The sequence below is a fragment of the Sapajus apella genome, unplaced genomic scaffold (assembly GCF_009761245.1).
Source record: "Sapajus apella isolate SASKATOON/1434 unplaced genomic scaffold, GSC_monkey_1.0 scaffold26, whole genome shotgun sequence".
NCBI classification, from domain to species: Eukaryota; Metazoa; Chordata; class Mammalia; order Primates; family Cebidae; genus Sapajus; species Sapajus apella.
In genome coordinates this window covers 13,677,602-13,697,639 of record NW_022436966.1, presented here as the reverse complement: position 1 = coordinate 13,697,639, position 20,038 = coordinate 13,677,602, and the positions used below count along the sequence as shown (strand labels likewise).

The following is a 20,038-nucleotide window of genomic DNA, read 5'->3' as shown; positions in this document are numbered from 1 at the left end:
GTCCCTTCCTTTCCCTAAAATAGTGAGCTAACAATTTCCAGATCAAATGTTTAAAATGGTTTGAGTATGTATAACAATTTCAGAGCATAGAAATTCTATCTGCCCAATGTTTTTATAGTTGTGTGGTGTTATGTAAACATTGTGCATTTTTACTCACTCCTCTTATTTTTCCTTTCAAGTAAGGAAAGTAGCCAGTGTCCATTACTACCACCTCTTGGAATAGCATTTGAATATACTAGCATTAATAATCATCTGGATATAAAGAGTAGAAAATATCAGACACTAAGCCTTTAACAGAGAATTCCAAGTGCCAGAGATACTACAAAACATAGCTATTTGAAGGCAGCCAAGAAATCCAGGACATAAGATATTACAATTTTTAAAGGAGAAAAAAAAAACACATTAAGGTAAGCTGACATTGTTTTCTGCTTTCTCCTTGAGGCATTTTACCATAAATAAGTCTCCCAAGGCCAAGGAAAACAAAGAATAGAATGGTAACTCAGACGCTTCAGTAGTCATATGAGTCTAGGTGGTAAAATATAGATTTCACTGCTACCAAGGCAGCCAAGCCTCGAGGTGTCAAAGTATCCAAGGAAAAAAGGAATACAAACATGTAAGTCCAACACTTGATACTGTTTTTCTCTTTAAGGCCTTTGCCAATTCTGAGACTAAAAATAGCAAGATTCAGGGAAGCCAAATAGAAAATAACAATTTAGCAATGCTATTGACAATCTCATGGCACTTGGAGAACAATAAATGGAGTTGAGCCTGTCAAGTTGGGGTAATCTAGGGAACACAGAAGTTTTCAGTTGAGAACCCTGAAAAACGAATAGACTAGCCCTTATGAAGAGTGAAACTCAGCTTCAAGACGATTCCTGATCTCAAGGAAATCTGCTCATATTTCAATGCTTGCCAAAAGAAATGTAAATACAATCAAAAGAAGATAACATTATATAAAGCCTCTATAATTTTCTTTTTATATATAATCCCAGGAGAAAGTAACTGGGCATATCAAGAGATATGATCAAATAACCAGAAACAAAGAGGGAAAAGAAATAGAAAGTTAAATAGATATAGAAATGCTTCAGATGTTGGAGTTAAAGTTCAAGAATAATTAATATATTTAAGAAAACAGATGTCAAGACAAATCCATAAAAACAAGAAATAAAGTATTTAAAAATGTAATAATTCAGAAATAATGCAACAAAAGGACTTATTGCACATTAGACACAACCGCAGAAAGAAAAATATCCAGATGGAAGCCTGGTGGAAAAATGTAACAGACATGTGGAACATGATGGAAAATTCTAATGAAAATGTAATTAGAGTGAGAGAAGGGACAGAGGCAATGTTTTAAGGGAAAATAGTAAAAAACTTGTCCAAATTTTTAAAAAGATATAAAGCCGCACACAAAAAAATGTGAACCAAATGTAGGATAAATTCAAAGAAAAACAGACATAGTCACAACATAGTAAAACTGCATATAGTCAAGGACAAAGGGAACATATTAAAAAGACAGAGATAAATAGATGATTTATGGATAATTATCTTCAAAAGAGCAATAACAAAACTTACAGCTGACTTTTCAAGAGAAACAATGAAGCCAAAGAGCAATTGAATTCGGTTTGGAAAAAAAAAAAATCCTGTGAAACTATAATTCTAAATCCAGCAAATATTTCTTTAGAAAATATCAATGATAAAGCACATTTCCAGACAAACAGAAACTGAAATAAATAATTATCAACAGAGCTGTGACAAAATTTTTAAAGGCTGCTTTTATAGAGAAAGCAAAACGATTTCAGAGAGAAGTTTGCAAGTTCAACAATAAATGAAGAGCTATGTGGATAAACCTATGTTAATACTGAATGAATAGAATATTAAAAATTATTATTGAGGGTCCGAGAATGTGGAGAGAATTAAAGGCCACAATTGCATATATTTGGGTTGAAGAATAAGTGGAGTTAAATTATCTCTTGTATTGGCAGAAAATTGGATAAAATACTAACTTGTAGTGAATTGTAATCAGCCAAGGATTCATATTGTAATATCTAGGGTAAACACTAAAAGAATAATAATGAGATATACAACTTAAATATAGTTAAAGGAAAGAATGAATATTAAAATAGTTACCAGATTATAGAAAAAGAAAGCACTACATTGGAGAATATGTTCAAAAACTGATAGAGGCATTATCTTTGACTCAGCAATTTTACTCCCAACAGAAATGTATACATGTATACAAATTTACGTGGTAGCACTATTCTTAATAACAAACACATTTTTAAAAAATGAAACCACACAAATATCCATCAAAAGGAGATTGGATGGTGGTATATTTGTACAATAAAATTTTATGTACTACTGAAAATGAACACACTACAGCTACAATGAAACACATAGATAAATTTTAAAAACATAACATTAAGCAAAAAAAAATCTAGACACAAAAGAGTGTTTAGTATAGGATACCGTTAACACAACATTCAAAAATAAGAAAACTAATCTGTGTTGTAAGAACTTTTACATGGGAGCTACCTTGGAAGGAAGGTTACCATGATAGAGCATTGGGGAAGATTCTGGTGTATTGATAATGTGTAATTTCTTCCTCTGGGTGAATGTGTCATTTTGTAAAAATGTCTTCCACTGTACATTTAAAGTGTATGTGTTTTTCTCCACATGTAAATCAATAATAAGAAGAAAAACAAGAATGAAAATGTAGAAGCACTTTTGGTGTGGTGGATAAAGTCATTTAGATGAAAATATCAGTACTGATGTTCCATTAGGTGAGAGAAAAAAAATGATAGAAGCTTGGGAAAAAATTGTTTGTTAATATTTGTAAGGTACCAGCATACATTTCCATGCTGAACTCTAAGTACCCCAGAATTAAACAACAGATTGTGGTAGATGAGAAAATGCCTCAGACCTTGAATAGTTTATTACAAGTCTAGTAAAGAGTTAAGTTATACACACCCAAAATAAAGAATAGTCTTTGTAAGTTTGTATTAAGGATAAAATAATATAGATGCGGCTATAATGTACAGACACCGAAAATAGAGTGATCAATACTGGAGGAATAAGGGCAGAATCCATAGCGTATGGAGCTAGGCTTTAGATGGATAATACCACAGAACTACAATTTTTTGTTTGGCTAATGGGATTTATTATATATCTTGTCACAGGGATCCCTTGGGGAAAAATAGTTTGTATGATTGTTTATAAGAAAATGATTCCATTTTATATTGCTTTTTGTGGATTATTATAGCATCCATACTAGATCAATTGAGTCACTTTTATAAAATGAGATTCACAATTTATTTTCTTCAGACTTAGTGAGAGGGATTTGGGTTGTGTGGCGTAAGTGATGATTGAAAAAAATCTGCCTTCCCATCCTGGTCACTCTGAAACATTATGCCATCTTCCTGGGGCACCATCAAATGGCACTGTGAGAGTTCACTGGAGGAAGGAAAGTCCAGAGACAGACAAGCTTAAAAAGTGTCCCTCGTGCCAGGTTTTCAGACCAGGGTTTGTTTTATTTATTTATTTTCAAACTGCATTGACTAAAAGAGTTAATTTCCCCCGAATCTTAAAGCATCAGACGGGCCTGCACCTTCCAAGGATTCTTTTCTTCTTTAAAAGCACAATTGTTGTTCAGTTTCTCTCAGGTGCAGATTCATTAGCTCTTGACTGGCTCTCCTTGTTTGCCGACTACTTGTGGAAAAAGCCATTTACCCTGGTGAATGTCAAGGTTAGTGCAAACTGTCCTTGTCATCAGTCTCTCTGGCAGAAGGTCAGGGATAAGCTTTCCTCAAATGGGCAGCATCAAACAAAGAAGAGACTGACTTAACTCACCAAAAGGAAGAAAGGAGGTCTGGGCAAAAGATGATAAACATTCCTGTGGGCTTTGAGGACAAAAGATTAACTCTTCCTTGCCACTTCAATACCTGTTCCCTGGAAGATGCCTTATAATATCTGGATATTTTAAAGCAGATGAGTTATGTTTATTAAGTAATGAATAGCCACTTATATCTATTAGTAGTTATATCTCTATCTGCATATCAATCATCTATCTCAATTTTTAAAATAAATGTTATACCTTTCTATGTTTCCAATTTGGAATTATATTCTCTTATCTTACCCTTGTTCTGATTGATCTTTTATTCTTTTTTATTACTTCTCTCCTCAGTTTACTTTTCTCCCCCAACTTTTATTTTAGTTTCAAGGGCACACCTGTAGGTTTCTTACATGGGTAAATTGTGTCTCACCAAGATTTGGTGTACAAATGATCCCATCACCCAGGAAGTGAGTATGGTACTGATGGTAGTTTTTCAACCCTCGCTCCCATCCCACCTTCCCCTGAGAAGTCCCCTGAGTCTATTGTTTCTGTCTTTATGTCCATGTGTACTTAATATTTAGCTCTCACTTATAAGTGAGAACATGCAGTATTTAGTTTCCTGTTTCTGTGTTCATGTGCTTAGGATAACTGTCTTCCAGCTGCATCCATGTTGCTGCAAAAGACATGATTTAATTGTTTTTTATGGCTATGTAGTATTACATAGTATATATGTGCCATATTTTCTTTATCCAGTACACTGTTGATGGGCATCTAGGTTGATTTCCTGTCTTTGCTATTGTGAATAGTGCTGTTCTAACATATGAATGCATTTGTCATTTTGGTGGAATGATTTATTTTTCTATGAGTGTATATCCAGTACTGTAATGGGATTGCTGGGTTAAATGGTAGTTCTAGTTTAAATTCTTTGAGAAATCTCCAAGCTGCTTTCCACAGTGGCTGAACTTTTATATTCCCACCAGCAGTATATATGTGTTCCCTTTTCTCTGCAACCTCATCAGCATGTATTATATTTTTTGACATTTTAATAATAGCCACTCTGACTATTGTGAGGAATCTCATTGTGATTTTGATTTGCATTTCACTAATAATTTAGTATTTTTTCATGGGTTTGTTGTCCACACATATATCTTCTTCTGAGACATATCTGCTGTCTGTTCATATTCTTTGCCCATTTTTTAATAAGGTTATTTCATTTTTTGCTTGTTGATTTTTAAAAGTTTCTTATGGATTCTGGATATTAGAACTTTGTCAGATGCTTCATTTGTGAGTATTTTTTCACTTTCTGTAGGTTGCCTGTTTACTTCTATAGAGAAATTTTAAACTACACATGAAGAGCTACCACATTCTGAAATAGTCAGATTTTAATTTATTTTCATAGAATAATACAATTTTGAAGTTGAAAGAAACATCAATATTAAGCTAGTCCAGCCTTCCTTCCTACAAATAAATCCTCTGTAGCAATTTTGGCAGTGATAACCCAACCTCAGCTTAATCACTTCTAGTGACTGAAACATACATCCCTGCCTCACAGGAAGGCCATTCCAAAATGGGGAAGCTTTTATTATTAGAAGGAAAGTGTTGCCTTATACTTAGCTAAAAAAATTCATCTCTGAAGAAGTTTAAACTATTGGCTCAAGTCCTGTCCTCTAGAATGATAAAGAAGCTAGTTCTTCCTCAACACACAGCTCTTCAAATGTGTGGAAGAGTAATCATACACCATGTAGGCTTTTCCCTCTCTTGATCAATTATCCCAATCCTTACATGAAATGACTGCTAAATAAGGCACTTTTCTATTTGTGCTCTTCTGAATAACCATTTATTTTTGCAATGGGGGATCCTCCTTAAAATGTGGGATCCAGAAAAGTGAACCATATATTTCAGATGTTTATGAACTCCATACATATTTTTATATTATGTATTATATATTTTTATATATTTATTATTATTCCAATGAATCAATTCCCACATTGATTCCCTGGGGAATTAATTAATACCTAAAAGACTTTTTACATAAGCTATACCCAGGCAGATATTCACTTCTATGTTTGTATTCCAATCCCAAGTCACATATCAAGTATATGTTTATAACTTATCGTACCAAAGTTTTAACTTAATTATTTGCTAGCCATTCTTGGACACCTATTATATTAACATATGAAAGCCCATATTATTCTTCCAAAAAGTACCACAAACCCAGTATATTATTCTCTCAGGTACACCATTTGCTGGACTTCCCCCTTCACATCTTCTCCTCAGGGTTTTGCTGGGAAATTTTGTTTTACTCTTTCAAAGGTATCTGCAGAGCTCTTGGTCAAATCATAAAAATATAATCTTACATAATTTTAGGGACCTAAACACTTTTCCAGCATAATAAGTCCTACTTTTTGGTCCTCAAATTCAGAATCATTAGAAATAAATGTTGATGTCTACTCACAGTTACATTTGTTCAACATCAAATAGAAATGAGACATCACTGAGGTGCTTCTTACAGCCTTTGTATTTTGTCTTCTATATATAATCCTGATTTTACTTTCTCATGATTTTTCCAAATGTTTTTCTGGGACTTTAATCCTGTAGATATTCTTCTATTGTCTCTAGAATTCCTCCATATCATGTAATTAAAAAGTGTTCCTTCTTTCCCTGTTTTCTTTTTACCTCTTCCTCTGGCGAGCAAACAAACTTCCATTCATAGCACATGCAACAGTTGAGTACTTGAAGGAGGAAAATTAGCCTAGAACATAATAGGGCATTAGGACGATTCCTGCAGTGACACTCTCTGGATACCCAGAGGAGCCAGTGTCTTGTGTGGCTTCTCCTAGCAAATGACTTGTAAGTTGTTATAACAGACTATCCACTTGCCTTGTGTATTCCCTACTGAAGGACTTATTTTTGAAAGTCAGTCCAATGACCCAACCCTCTGACCACACCAAAAGTCAGTCATGGCTCAGTCTCCAAAGGTCTTAACAATTGACAGATTTACATTTCGAGATAACAGCCTCACTTTCTTTAATACCTAAAAATACCAAGAATTTTAGAAGGCATTGCTCTTGAATTTTCTCATCTTTTAGAAAGACTCCTATTTTACTATCAGCATTTAACCCTTCCCCTGTCCCCACAGCCACCATACACATGTTCAGACACTTAACATCTTAGACCTGGGAACCTGCAATAACTTTGGAAATGATTACCCTGTAGACTCAAAACTCCAAATCTATTCTATATGCAAGCACAAAATGTACTTTTCCATTCATTTTCTGACTCAAAGTCTCCTAGTTATCCAGTGTGTACCAAGAAAAACCTCATCTCTGTAGCCAGGCTTCCACAGTTGTAAAACAGTTCTAAGTATAATAATACTTAGTTTTATGTTTTAACAAATACAGGTAGCATTATAATGAACATAATTTAAGGCATCAGTGAGATCCTTCATAATTATTCTTTTTCCTTAAAAGGAGTCTTTTCATTACTCATTTAACAAAAATGATCCATTTAGAACTACGAAGAGCATAATAAACCCTCCATGAAGATTTGTTGATTTTGATAGTCCCAGAAAATGCATACAGATATTGAACCAGTCCAGGAAATATCAAGGATGAGAACAGTTCTAAACTAAGTTTATTGTTACTGTTTTTTCTAGTGCACCCTCATTGCCGCAACGTTTCCCCAGACCCCTCAGGTACTGTGTGCTAAGAACTCTGAACATTCGACCCCTTTCCCTTTCCTGCCATTGATGGCACGATCTGCACAGGTCGTGAGGGGAAAGGCTCACTCAGACAGCACCTGCTAAGAGGAAGAAAATCAATTTTCATCATCCAAAAATACAGAACTGCTGGCACACAAACTAGTTGCTTGAGGTCCCTCGGGTCTAGAAGGGAAGTCCCACTAAGAAAGGCATATGTTTAGAACAAAAGTCAATACTTTCTCCATGTAGTCAAAATAATAAGGGAAGTAGGAAATGAAGAGGCAGCAGATGGAACGTTCCCATGTAGGTCTCCAATTCCACAATAAATCCCAAGTGGAGTATAGAGCCATTTTTGCATCACAGTATTTGGTGGAGATCTTTCTGAGAGTAATCTACTGTATAAATTTGATATTCTCATCATTCTAAAAATGCCAAATTCAGCTGAAAAGAATAATTTACCTGTGATTCATGTTATACTGTGTTTACTACAACTTTTTACTACATTTCATTATGGCTTTTTATTCCTATTTTTTTCTATTAGACACTTAACTGATATTTCAGGTTAGAACTTTATTATTTGATTCCTGTGATGATTTGTAGAAAAAGACAACAGTATAGATTTGCATTATTGAAAAAAAAAAACTCATAGAGAGGCTGATAAAACCACAAATGCATATACCATGAGACAAGTGAGTGTTACAGTAATACTTTCACCATTTATAATTCACATTTTAATTACATAAACAATGTACAAACACAAATTTGTGTTATAAGTGGAAGCAATATGTAGCTAGAGTTAAAGTGAATATCTCACTTCACGCAACCTCAATATCACTCCTCTCACAGAACTGTTCACTGCAACTGTTAACATTTAAATTCATCTTCTGTACTTTGTCCTATTAATTTACATAAAATACGTATTTTCACGTGTATTTAATATATATAGAGCTTACTTTTTCATAAATGGAGTAATATTTAATATTGTTTTATAACAATTTTCTACTTAAGAACTCTTTTGAAGATCTTTCTATTTTAGTATTTGTAAATCCACCTTACTCGTTTACATCTTTGAATAGTTTTCCATAGCATTGATGAACTTAATTCCCATAAATATTTCATTATTGAAACAGAATCTCTTATCCCCAGTTTTCCTCAATTATAAAAACAAGTGTTATAATTAACATCTCTTTACCTGCTTCCTTGTGTGCTTTGCAAGCATTGCTCAAAAATAAATACTGAAAGTGGAATTTCTAGGGCAAAATTTATGGGAATTTTGAATTTCTATAGAAACTGGAAAATTTTTCCTCTAAAAATTCTATGGAAGTTTGCATGTGCATCAATAGTGGATTATGGTTCTCATTTTCCTAAACATGTTCAAATAATACACAAGTATTTTCAATTCTTTAGAGTGTCTTTTTTCATGTAAATTTTTCTGTTTTTTTTTTTTTAGGTTTAAGGTCTCTTTAAACTTATCCATTATTTTTATTTTTCCTTGTGTTGAAACTACCTATTAATTTTTTGTACAATTTTGTATTGAGATCACACACACACACACACACACACACACACACACACACCTGGATAAGAATGCTTGCTTTTAACTGACACAAGAACAGAAAACCAAACACCACATGTTCCCACTCATAAGTGTGTGTTGAACAATGAGATCACATGCACACAGGGAGGGGAACATCATATACCAGGGCCTGTTGGGGGGTGGGGAGGCTAGGAGAGGGATAGCAGAGGGTGAGGGGATTGGGGAGGGATAACATTAGGAGAAATACCTAATGTAGATGATAGGGGGATGGATGCAGCATACCACCATAGCATGTCTATACCTATGTAACAATCCTGCACAATCTGCACATGTGCCCCGAACTTAAAGTATAATAATAATAAAAAAGAATGCTTGCTCTTTTACCTATGTTTCAGTTATTTTATTTCAACCTGTCATTAATCTTAGGCTGTAGAACCTTTGTCATACAGAAGATCTAATTTTTACGTCAAAAAATCTGTCAATCTTGAAAGCTTTCTCAACTCCAAGGTTTAGAAACACTGTACTAAATTTCCCTCTTTAAAATCTTCATTGCCTTTTATTTTTTGGCCTTAAAACAAAAAGAACAAAATAAAAACAAACTTCAGGCTTTTATTATTTCACTGAAATACTTATTAAGAATGGATACTGACTTATTTGAAAAATACTTTATTCTATATTGAGATTATTATCTTTTTTGTTAATTTCTTAATTTTTTTAATAGATCTTCTCATTTTGAACCATTATTGCATTTCCGAGATATAACACATTTGTTTAGGATTTAGCATTATTTTAACAGGTTGTCTGCTACTAAATATAGTTTATATCTATTGGTTATATTTGTTGATATTGAATATACTTGCCTACGTTTTTCTTCTACAGTTAATAGTAAGATTGTCTTTTAGTTTTTTTCTTGCTTGCTTTTTATATCTATGAATTCTTTATTCATCCTATTTAGGAATCAATATAGCACTATTATAGAACAGACTAGGAAAGTTTCCTTCCTTTTTTTTTTCTGGGTTTGGACTACTTTTGTAATTTATTATTTTCTTGAAACTTGGGGGAATATAATTGATATTTACTCTTTACACATTTAAAAAATTCACGTATTAGAAAAATATAAAGAACTGCACAAAATATAGCTTACAGCTCAGTGACTATCACAAGTGGACCTCCATGTGATTAGCAGCCACATCACGAGGTAGGCTATTACCAGGAACCAATATGCCCTCATTTCCTGCCTTCTTGCAGTTATTGCCCTCTTCCTCCAAAACTGCAATCAATACCCTGATTTTGGACATTATAAGTTAGTTGTGCCTGCTTTTGAACTTAATGGAGGTGGAATCATATAGGATGTGCTGTCCCCTTTTATATCTGACTTCTTTTGCTCGATATTCTATGTCTGTGAATTCATTCATGTTTCAGCATGTAGTAATAGTACATCCATTTCACTGCTGTATAATAATCGCTTGTACAGATATATGACTTATTAATTTACCTATGAAATATATTGTTTCAGGTTTTGGCTATTATAAGCCATCCTTCTTGACATTCTTTGATGTTTTTTGGCACATACATGCATGTATTTCTACTGGTTATTCCAAAGAGTGGAGTTGTTTTAGGAGATAATGCCAAACAGTGAGTAGTGTTAGCTGACATTCTCAGCAATAGTGACCCAGCAGCAATGCTTCACAGCTGCTATTTTTGCTACAACTTTCCAATGTCAGTCGTTTTCATTTTAATTAGTATGGAGATTGCATACTGATATTTCAGTTTTTTAATTTCCATCTTCCTTTTGAGCATCTTTTCCATATGTTTATTGGTCACTTAAATATTCTCATTTTGAAGTGATCATTTAAGTCTACAAATAATTTATAGGTAAAGGAGGTTGTGTGTTTTCTAGGAGCTTTAAGATCTATAACCCAGATGAAATTGATTTTGTTATTGGGTGAAGTAGGGGTCAAAAATGTCTATTCCCTGAATGGAATATCCAGTACACCCAGCAAAGTCAATGAAAACATTGATCATTCCTACTTTCTTACAGGAATCTCTATCATAAATCAAATCTTCGTGTGTGTGTGTGTGTGTGTGTGTGTGTGTGTGTGTGTTTCTGAATGTGTTCTATTCCGTTAGTATATTTTTTCAATGCCATATTGTTTTAATTACTGTAGCTTTAACATAAGTCTGATGTCTAATAGAACAAATTCTTGCAACTTGCCTTTGCTATTCCTGCCTTTTTCTTTTCCATATACTGTACACTAGAATTAGTTTACCAATATCCATAATACAATCTGTTGGATAATTTGTTTGGGATTGCAGTGAATCTAAATATCAGTTTGGGGAGAACTGACACTTTTATAATTTTGAGTCTTCCAATCAATGAACATGGCATCACCTCTATTTATTTAGAAAGTATTTTTCTCAACATTGTTTTATAGTTTTCTGTGTAAACATTACATACATTGTCCATTGATCTGTCCCAAATAACTTCTTATTTTTGCAAATAAAAATGGTTTCTCCTGATATATTTCTTCTTCTTTTAGAGGTAATTATACAATGATATAAGTGTAATATATACAAAAATATATTACCCTTTTATCTACAAACTTGTGCTACACCCATTAATTTATCTGAAAGACTTTTAGATTTTTATGATTATATCATCTTTGATAGTATAAATTTTAGTTTGTTCATTTAATTCTTATATCTTTCGTTTTCTTAAAAATCTCTTTTCCTTGAAAATGACCTCTATTACAAAGTTCAATAACAATGGTAGTAGAAAACACCCTTAAATCATTCTCAATCTTGAATTCCTTTCAATATTTTATTACTAAATATGATGTTTGCTACAGGTTTATTCATAGTTATATTTTATCAGAATAAGAAAATTTATTTTTATTCCTAGTTTGCTAGTATGTTTTATGTGTTTGTTTTAACCATAAGTAGAAAATGTTTCTAAAATTTCATTTTTTACATTTATTTATAATTTTTTTACTCTGTTGATGTGATGAATTATTTTAATTTAATAATATTAAATAAATTTTGCATTTTTGAAATAAAATCAACTTAGTCATGAAGAATGGCTATTTTTATTTATTGCTGCATTTGATTCACTCTTAGTTTGTTTATAAAAGTTTTATTCTATATAAATAATAATTCCAGGTAATTGCTATTTCTGGAATTCCTTGTCAGTTTTGGTGTGGATATTATGTTTAAAGTGGAAGTGTTTTCTAGTTTTATTATTGTTTTTGTTCTTTAGTAGAAGGTGCATCAGATTGTCATGACTTTCTTCTTAAATAACTGGTAGAATTCATGCAAGAAGCCGTTTGGTCATGGAGGGTTTTTTTTATCTTTTTTCCATGGAAGACTTTTCATAAGAAAATAATTTTTAACAGCTATATACATTTGAAATTTCTATTTTTTCCTTTTTCCATTTTTGTAAGAGAAAATTTTCCTAACAATTTGCATTTGCTATTGCTTTTTTTTTTTTTGACACAGAGTCTTCCTCTGTCACCCAGACTGGAGTGCAGTGGTGTGATCTTGGCTCACTGAAACCTCCACCTCCTGGGTTCAAGAAATTCTGCCTGAGCCTCCCGAATAGCTGGGACTACAGGTGCATGCCACCACACCCAGCTAATTTTTGTATTTTTAGTAGTGATGAGGTTTCACCATACTATTCAGACTGATCTCCAACTCCAGATCTCAGGTGATCCATCCACCTGGGCCTCCCATGAAAGTAATATTTTAAAATGTCTGGCATAAAGTTTTCAGAGTATAAAAGTATTATTATTTGTAGGATGTGTAGCAATGTCCCTTTTTATTCCAAATTTTATTCATGAATTTTTTCTCTTTCTATCTCTCTCATTGGTTTTATCAGTGTAACTGAAATTTATCATATCAGTATATATTTTAAATAATTAATTTAGATTTGTTGCATGTTTGTTTTCTTCTATTTCTTTAATTTCTACTGTATTTATAATGTTCTTCCTTCTATTTTCTTTGGGTTTCATAGTTGTTTCCACTTCCCCCTCACCCTCCAATTTCTTTAGATTCATGCTCATGTTATTTTAAATCTTTATTATTATATATATAGATCTAAAACTATAATTATCACTCTAATTTCCTTAACTCTAATCTTCAACTTGTAATATTTTTATCGTTGCTCATTTCAAAGAAATTTCTAATTTCCTCTAATTCCCTTTTTGAATCAAAACCTACTTAGAATTATGCTTCTTAATTTCCAAACATAAGGAAATTTTTGTTATCTTTTTGTTTTTGTTTTCTAGCTTAATTTGCTCTGTGGTCAGAGAACATACAGCATGAAGACAATCCTTTGAAATTTGTTTAGACTTTCTATATGAATCAGCAGATGATCTATTTTGGTTAATGTTTCATGTGCACATTATACAAATTCATATTCTGCAGATGTTGGATGCAGTGTTCTAAATCAATCACATCTTGTTTGTTAATTGTGTTGTACAAATATTCTATATTCTGTTTTATTGTCTGCTCTGTCTTATTAGTTAATGAGAGAATTGTCTTAAAATGTACCACTACGGCTATAGACATTTGGGGAAATTTTGCTTATAGCTTCATCAGTTATTTTTGCTTTATATATTTAAAGATATGTGTTAGGTAAATATACAAATTTAAAAGTATTATTTCTTTCTGGTGAATTGAATCTTTTGCCATTACAAATTATCCTCCTTAATTTCTTTTAACAATTTTTGCCTTGAAGTCTTTGTCTAAAAATAACATAGTTATAAAACCTGCCTGATGCATTTTCTACCCCTTTAATTTTCATCTTTCTGTGTCCTTATATATAAAGTCTTTTTAAATTTGGATTTGGTTGGGTTTTATTTTTTTACTTTGTCTGAAATTTTGTCTTTTTTCTATCATTTATTCTACCTATATGTAATATAATAGCTAATGCCAATTATTTAAATCTAAAATCACCATTTCTTATAAGTTTGTCTCACTTCTTTTCTTCTTTTTATCTAGGTTTGTGCTAATTGAAGGTTGCTCTTTGTAACCATTTTATTTCTTTCTTTTATTATCTTGGCTACTACTTTTGTTTCTTTATTTTGTGATTACACAGGAAATTAGAACATATATTTTTTTACTTACAAAAACTTTATATAAGATGGCTTATTCACTTTTTCCTAGGCATTTCATGGGCCTCAAAATGCTTAAACTCCATTTACCACACTCATGTCTTGTAAGCTGCCAATTTTGTAGATTTTAATTCTAAGTGCATGTATGCATGTATGTGTATAAAACCTCAAGAAACATTTGTCATTTTATTTTTTTCCAGTCAGTATTCATTTAGATATATCCAAGTGATTAACTTTTGGTACTCTTTTTCTCCTTTCTTTGTACACTAGATTATTTTATTTTCTTTAAAGAATACCCTTTAGAAATTCTTTTACTGAGTTAGTTATAAATATTTTATTCTTTTCTGAAATTTTTTTTATTTCAGAGGAATATTTAGCAGTTTTATTTTTCAGCACTTTAAAAATATTATTTCAATATTTTCTGTCTTGCATTGTCTGTTCAGAGGTCTTCTGTCAGTCAGGTTGTGGCTCTTTTCAAAGTAATTTGTCTTTTTGCTCAACTGCCATTCAGATTTCTTTTGTCCTGGGTCCTCAGTTGTTTTACCATGATAGGTCTAAGTTCCTCTTCAATTGTTTTACTTGGAACTCATTTATAGATTGTATTTGTATTGTAGGCATTGTCTCTTCCAATATCATTCTCTTTCTTATATTCTTTCTACTTTTCTTCTATGCCTTAGCATGTATGTTAGAACTTCCCATTTTGCATCTTTCATTCTCTCTTCTGTTTTTCTTCAGTTCATTTGTGTATGCTGCACTTAAGACATTTTCCATCTGACCTAATCACTAGTTTACTAATTATTATTTTAACTGTACCTAATATGTAATTAAAGCTATATATTGAGTTCTCAGTTGTGGTAATTTTATTGTTAAACTTCAGAATTTGCTTTAAATGTTGAAATATATTTATTTATAGCTCCCAGTTGTTTATTTATTTATTTTTTTGTCATTTTTTGTCCTAATTCCAGTTTACTGGATCAGGTATCAGCAAATGCACTGAAGTAAAACAGGCTCTATATGCTAGGCTTACCTCTCTATATTTCTTTTTTGTCTTATGTTTTAATCTGATAAATTCTCAGTGTCTTACTAGCTCCTCAATGACTTCAACCATAGATGATAGATAGATAGATAGATGATAGATAGATAGATAGATAGATGATAGATAGATAGATAGATAGATGATAGATAGATAGATAGATAGATAGATAGATAGATAGATAGATAGACAGATGAAATATATACATATGGGCTTTCATTTTTTCAACCAGAATTTTTTTTAGGGTTTTCAACAAGATATTTAATTTAAATTATCTATTCTTTATTACCATTATTAGAAATCCAGTTGATGGGCTTTCACTGCCTTTCTATTGTTACTGATCTAGGCAAGATTTTCACCTTGAATCAATTTGATCAGTTTTTGTTGTTGGTGGTGTTGTTTGTTTTCTTGAGACAGGGTCTTGCTCTGTCACTTAGGCTGGACAATCATAGTTCACTGCAGCCTGAAACTCCTGAGCTCAAGTGATCCTCCCATCTCAGTCTCTGAAGTAGCTGGGACTACAGCAGTGTACCATCATGTCTGACTTAGTTTTTTAAAATTTTTGTAGAGCCAAAGAGTTAAAGACCAGCCTGGGTGACATAGCAACATTCGAGTAATCCTCCCACGTTGGCCTACAAGTGATGGGATTACAGGCATGAGCTACCACACACAAACTATGTATATTCACTTTATTTGATCTCTGCTCTTATTGTTATTTTCTTTATTCTCCTTACTTTAATTGCTCTTTTTTTTTTCTGCTTTCTCAAGGTGGAAGTTTAGATTATTGATTTGAGATTTTTCTTTTTTTCTGATGTAAGAGTTTAGTGCTATAAATTTTTTTCTCATCACTACTCCGTGTCTCACAAATTTTAATATGCTATGTTTTCATTTCATTTATTTCACTGTATTTTTAAAACTCCTTGAGACTTACTATTTGATTCATGAATAATTTTAAATTTTATTGTTTAGTTTCCAAGTAGTGTGGTGATTTGACCATTATAATTCTGTTATTAGATTGTCATTTAATTGTATGGTTGTCAGAGAACACACTTTATATGATCTCAATTATTTTGAATATTTTCATATTTGTTTTATGATCCAGGATATGGCCTATCTTAATATATGTTCCATAACTACTAGAAAAGAAAGTATATTTTGTTGCTTTTGGTAAAATGATCTATAAATGTCTAATAGAAGCTATTGAGATTTTCCATAACCTTGCTCATTTCCTGTCTAGTTGTACTATCAATAGTTGAAAGGGGAATGTTGAAATTTCCAGTTGTAATTATGGGTTGCCTACTTTTCCTTTCAGTTCTATCAGTTTCTGCTTCACATATTTTCAGCTCTGTTCTATGGTGTATACATATTTAGGATTGTTATATCTTTCTTCTCATTGCATTGATCTATTAATCATTCTGTAATGTTCTTCTGTAACCCTAGTATCTTTCTTTGCTTTGTGATATGGTTTGGCCCTGTGTCAAATTGTAATCCTCAGTGTTGGGGAAGGCATCTGTGAGTGGTGACTGGATCATAGAGGTGTATTTGCTTCTTGCTTTTCTCATGATAGTGAATGAATTCTCACAAGATCTGGTTGTTTAAAAGTGTGTAGTTCATCCTTTGCTCTCTTTCTCATGCTCCAGCATGTAAGATGTGCCTGCTTCCCCCTTGCCTTCCACCATGATTGTTAAGTTTCCTTTCCAGCCATGCTTCCTATACAGCCTGCAGAAGTATGAGCCAATTAAACCCTTCTTTATAAATTACCCAGTCTCAGATAGTTCTTTATAGCAATGTGATCATGAACTAATACACTTTGAAATCTATTTTATATGATATCAATATAGCCACCCCTGCTTTCTTTTTATTAATGTTTGCATGGTATGCCTTTTTTCTATACTTTTGCTTTAAAACTGTATTTGAGGCAAGTTTCTTATGTACAACATATGAAGGGCTTGTTATTTTTGTCCATGCTGCTAACCTCTATCTTTCAGTTGGTGTATTTAGTCCTTTCATAGTTAATGTAATTATTGGTATTTTAGGGCTTAATTCTTTCTCTGTTTATTTTCTGTTTGCTGTCTGGGTTTTAGTGTCTTTGTCCTGTCTTTTTGTGGATTCAGTGCACATTTTATGATTCCATTTTGATTTATATGCAGTTGTTTTGAGTTTTTATCTATACATAGTTTTAATGAAGGTTCCAGATATTATATAATATATGGGTAACTTATCAGAGTCCACTAGTGTAATTATTTTACCAGTTTGAGCAAACTATAGAAATATTATCTCACTTTACACTCATTTATCCTGCCACATTCATTATATAACTATCTTAAAAGTTTTGTCTACATACAGTGAGAAACACATTATACAAACACAATTTAGAAAACTAAAAAGAAGACATTTCCATATTATTTATCTATATATTTGTTCTCTTTTTTGTTTTCTTCCTAATGTTAAGTTCTTCTCTTAGTGTGTGTGTGTCTGTGTGTGTGTGTGTGTGTGTGTGTGTGTGTGTGTGTGTGTGTTTTATTTAGTTAAGAGAACTTCATTTTGCTACTCTCTTAAGGTAGTTCTGCTGGTGGCTAATTCTCTGAGCTTTCTTTTATCTGAGAATATCTTAACTTCCCCTTTGTTCTTGGATTAAGATTGATTTCAGAGGGTAACATCAGCAGGAATAACAGAATAATGATGTCCAAAAATTTATTCCTTTACAAAAGCAGTGAAAACACTGACAAAAAAAGATAAAATAAATATTTGCAGTACTCTTAAAATTAACCAAACCCAAGGTGTATATATTCAATAAAAGCATTGTGTTAAGATTGAGGTAAGGACAGGAAACTGTGGCATTTTAACTTACTGTTGTCCTACTATTTTTTCTCTCTATATGTACAGAACCTTTTAAAACAAAAGTCCTCACAATCAATGTAGGCATCAAAACCAGCAGCTTCATAGCCATTGGTAGGGGCAGAGGGGTTTTGGGTTTAGACTACTTAAAAGTCCTACAGCCACTGAAATATCATTATCTGACTTATCTGGAAGTTCCCTGGAAACCCCTACTTGTGTGGACTTTCTTAATTTTTTTTTTTTAATACTCAGAGTTCACCCTCTAAAAACAGGTGAACTCTGGCAGGGCATTTCTCCATGGCATTTGTTGGAAACAATTAGTGGTAATTGTTTAACATTGCAGCTGCTCGAGGTGGGATTGCAGCTGCTCGAGGTGGGCTAACAGCTGGGATAAATAAGAAGCTGACCAAAAAAATAAGTACAAAGGGAAAAAAAAAAAACACAGGAAAAGAGTTGTTCATAGGAGATATTTTTAAAGTTCTGACGTATTCCTGGGAATCTATAATGCCACATACAGTTGGCTAGGAAATGCCCAGAAATACTTGAGAAGGCTCTATTTTTCAACTTTAGCCAACTTTGAGAATCTCCCCAAGCAGGAATAAAAAGGAAGGCAAGGTTGCAAACTCCTTGCAAAGCATTTAAGACACACCCCAATACATACAAAACCCCCTTTGAGAAGGCAAGGAAAATTATTTGTTCAATGCATTTAGGAAAATCTCAGTTTAATCATCAACTGGACAATAAGCTTAACTGTCCACACAGGACAGAGAAAAGAGATATCACAGAATTAGTCATGAAAAGTAATTAAACAAATATCCACAAAAATAACAAACAGCAACAGCAACAACCCTGGGAAAGGTGGAAGAAAATTTGATTTCCAAAGTTGCCACATTATTTAACTAAATACTTAGTGCTTGTTTTGGCAGCATCTATACTAAAATCAGAATGATACAGAGAAGATTAGCATGGCCCTTGCACAAAGAGGACATGTAAATTTGATTTTATGATTTTATGTGTTAATTAATTTGATTGTGATAATCATTACACAATGTATGCATATATCAAATCATCACATTGTGTACATTGAATACATGCAGTCTTTATTTTTCAATTAAATATTTAAAAATAAAAAAATAATATATATATATATATAAATAATATTGAAAATTGTAAGAGATACAAAAATATGAGAAAGTATGGCCCATACACAGTAAAAATACCAGTCAATAGGAACTGGCCTGGTGAAACTCAGAAGCTGGCCTTACTAGAAGAACTTTAAACAGACTTTAAACCACCTACTTAAAATATCCTCAAAGAACTGAAGAAAACTATGTCTAAATGACTAAAGGAAAATACAAGAATGAAGTATCACTAAATAGAGAATATAAATCAAAAACTAAAAATTATGAAAACAGAACAAATAGATAAATTATCAGTTTAATTATCAATAGGTCAATATTTATAATAAATAAATAAATAAAAGTTACTTTGGGAGAATATGACCATAAATATTAATAATTTATCAATAGACAAATTATTGAGCTGAAAACTGTAAGAACTGTCCTGATTATATTAAAAATGAAAAGCTCAGAGCTAGGCAATCCAGGACTGGTTTATTCTTGGATAATTTTATCTGTCATCACCTGGGACCCCTGGAAAGACAAGCCTGAAACCAAAGCTGGTATGTAGGATGTTTATTTGTGAGCAGGAATGGCAAATGGAGGGAGTGTATTTCCAGAGAAGGGAATGGCAACACTGGACAATCTTGCTTTATTCATATAAAATCACTATGGATCACCTCTTGGAATGTTCCATGGGCTGCCAGATAAGCCTTTTGAAATACGTATCAGTACCCTTTGACAGACAGAAAGAAAGAAAGAGAGAAAAGAAGAAAGAAAAAGGAAAGAAAGAAAGAAGGAAAGAAAGAAAGAAAGAAAGAAAGAAAGAAAGAAAGAAAGAAAGAAAGAAAGAAAGAAAGAAAGAAAGA

General features: G+C 32.4%; 1 non-coding gene across 1 annotated transcript; it reads left to right on the top strand.

Annotated features, from left to right (window-relative positions):
• Positions 1–18,961: 18,961 nt before the first annotated feature.
• Positions 18,962–19,064, top strand: LOC116560725. Its single transcript, XR_004273109.1, has one exon. It is a non-coding gene; the product is annotated as a U6 spliceosomal RNA (small nuclear RNA).
• The last annotated feature ends 974 nt before the right edge of the window (positions 19,065–20,038 follow it).